This window comes from Lipophrys pholis, assembly GCF_963383615.2.
Source record: "Lipophrys pholis genome assembly, chromosome: 20".
Lineage (NCBI taxonomy): Eukaryota > Metazoa > Chordata > Actinopteri > Blenniiformes > Blenniidae > Lipophrys > Lipophrys pholis.
In genome coordinates this window covers 19,729,263-19,732,454 of record NC_137648.1, presented here as the reverse complement: position 1 = coordinate 19,732,454, position 3,192 = coordinate 19,729,263, and positions in this window count along the sequence as shown.

The window sequence follows — 3,192 nt, the reverse complement described above, 5'->3', positions numbered from 1 at the left end:
CTTTTTCTGCTCTCAGAATCCTTTTAGAAAGAAAGAAAACTTTATTGATCCCAATGGGGAAATTACTTCATGGTTAACCTGAACTACAGGTTCATTTAAAACTTTAGCTCGCGTCGTGCGGCCTCACCCGACCGCATCACAGGTCAGACAATTCCAAAATAAAAGCAGGTAATGCAAGAATTTTATTGGGTTTGAATTTTGTGGTAAACTAAGATTAAAAATTACCGTATTTCTGAGACTATAGGTCTTTAAAAATTTTTTTTTTAAATGTGGCTAGTCAGGTGGCTTTATATCAAGAAGCAACTTGTATATGAAACTATATCTGTGCATGCCACCTGTGACCACCAGAGGTCACCGTTTGATGACAGAAAGCTGCTATGGCTTCACATTTAAAGTCGAGCTAGAAAACAGAAAGTGTGTGAGAAACTTGAGAGGGACTGGAGAGCAGAGGAACTTTTACTGTGATGAAGAAAACAAAGAGTCGTGGACTAGAAGCTGGGGAAATCAAGATTTAAAAATAAATACACACTTCTTTGTAATCCTTTTTCAAATTTGTTACACTCGGTTTTGATATTTAAAATTTTTCATTCTCTTCCTATCTTTTTATTTACCCCTCAAAAAGAACATTTTTGATGTTTAATTTTCTACTTAATGTGGAGTTTTTTCACTGGTAAGTAAATACTTGCTATTTGTGATATTACATTCCACTAAAACAGACTTTTTTTCTTAATTCTACATGGAGATTCTTCATAAACAAACTAAAGTCTTCGAAATGATCGATATCATTGAGTCTTTTTCTCCCTGAACTTAAAATTACTGAACTTAAACTTATAAACGAGCATCAAAAGAGAAAAAGAAAAAAATAACTTTTATCCCCAAACCTTAAATCCAGTGTAAAAAATACAATTCAGCATTATTTATCTAAAAAAAAAAATTCTGTATTTCTTTGCTTTTATTCCTTATGTTGTAAACTTTAAATATAGTTTTGAATTTATTCCAATGCATGTTTCAAAAAAAAAAAGAAAAAAAAAAAAGAAAAAGATAAACAATCCAACCATCTACTGCAGTGAATTTCCCAGCCCGATGTGTTGAAACAAACCCAACCTGGCAACCCGCGCGGAAGTTTGTTTATACAAGTGTGTGGACAAAAGAAAACGAGATGAAACACAGAAGAAAAAAAACACACGCTTGGTTGTGGTATGACTTTTTTTTTTTATATTTCATGAAATATGCATCCTGATGTTGCTTCTCTCTTTTGTTTTCAGCCATGACATTTCTTTTTATTTTACAAACACTGTTTGGTACGAGGAGTCACACACTAAAAACGTTTATTACGAATAATCAGGATCAGATTTAAGATTGAATACGGAGCTGATATAAGGGACGCATGTTAGCTTAGCTTAGCTTAGCATAGAGATTTCTAACTATTCCTGAACTCAATGTTATAAAAAAAAAAAAAAAAAAAAGCATTTATGCTGTAAATTAAAGAGGAAGGATTGTACTTTCACATAGAATAATAAAATATAGCAAAAGGTGTTTATACAGTTTTATGCTGCGACTGTAAACTACTAAAGAAACTGCATGTTTCCTCTCAGGCCTCGTTTGAAATTGCGTCATTTTTGTCAAGTTTCACATTCGGACATTTTGAAAACAATGTCTGTTTACATGGAATTGACAGGAATGCTGAAAAAGATGTAGTTAGCATGTTGGGCCACTGGAGGGTGCTGTTGGTCGTTTTTTGTGAGGAAACCACACATGGCAGCGTTTTCAAAAAGTTGGATTTTCAGCGGCTCCGAGCGCTGTTGCTGTGTAAACGAACCCCCGAAACGCAACGGAAGTTTAGGATTTTCGCTTGAAAACGTTGCCATGGAAACGGGACTAAAGATTAATGTAGGATTTTTGAATATTTCTCACATTATAACCGACTTTAATAAGGCCAAAGTACAAACTGTAAAAATGGCACAAACTGCCATGATTGCATCTTTTCTCTCGTGAAGGAAATAAATCTATTAGAAAACTCAAAGCTAAGCTAACCGAGTCCCGAGCTCAGCCCCGGAATCTGAATGAGTAAAAATACTGATTGAATCATACTTCAGGGTCTGCTGATCAAAAATCAAACAAAATAAACAAACATATAAGTAATCCAAAAAATAATACTGTATTCTTAGTTTTTGCCTCCAAAGGTAAAAAAAAAAGGCAAATCAATCTTTATATTTTGCTTTTTGATTAATTTGAACACTGAAACAAGGTCAAATTTGTTGCTTTTCTCTGAGAACTCATTAAAAGAAATATAAAAACAAACACTGAAGACAAACAAATAATGCAGAAGACATGAAGAGAACAAAAAGCACATACAGAATGATAATAACAATAATAATATTAATATTAATAATAATAATAATAATAATAAGAGAAATGAGAGTAGATGGAGGCTGGTGAAGGTTCCCTGCTACAGAGCTGCCTAGCACAGTAATACTGTTGGAGACGAGGACACGTGCTGTACAGGCAGAGACACACACACACACACACACACACACACACACACACACACACACACACACACACACACACACACACACACACACACACACACACACACACACACACACACACACACACTAGTACATTCTGGAATAAACACACTTCATAATTGTCATGCAATAAAGAATAACAGCTAAAAAATGTTTGTTTTTTTAACAAAACAACACGGCACATGATCAGATACATATCAAATATAAAGACACTTCTCAACAAATATAAAGTTATTGCATCTTCATTATTACTTCATATAAGACACTACGTGAGGCTGATTGTCTGACTTCATGGCTTCTGCGTTTCCCTCCCGCTGCCGCCGGGAGCTACTGGCCGCGGGCAGACGAGGGAAACGCTCCCGGAGGTCGTCGTGCGAGGTGGTGACCGCCGACTTCCTCGCTTAACACTTGTAAACGTAGGACCAAAGGTTTCGCCACGACTCGCTCACGATTGCTTTCTTTTCTTCCGCGACGGCGGGAAATCGCGGTTGTGCAGCGGCTTCAGCAACACAGGGATAGGAACGATACGTGTTGGAGCGCAATGCAGGCGGGAAGGTATAAAATATATCAACGTGTTTAATGTCAGTGATTATATCATGAACGCAAACGTTGAGTTTGATCTATTTCTTATCATTTTTGAGGGGAAATACTTCGGCTGCAC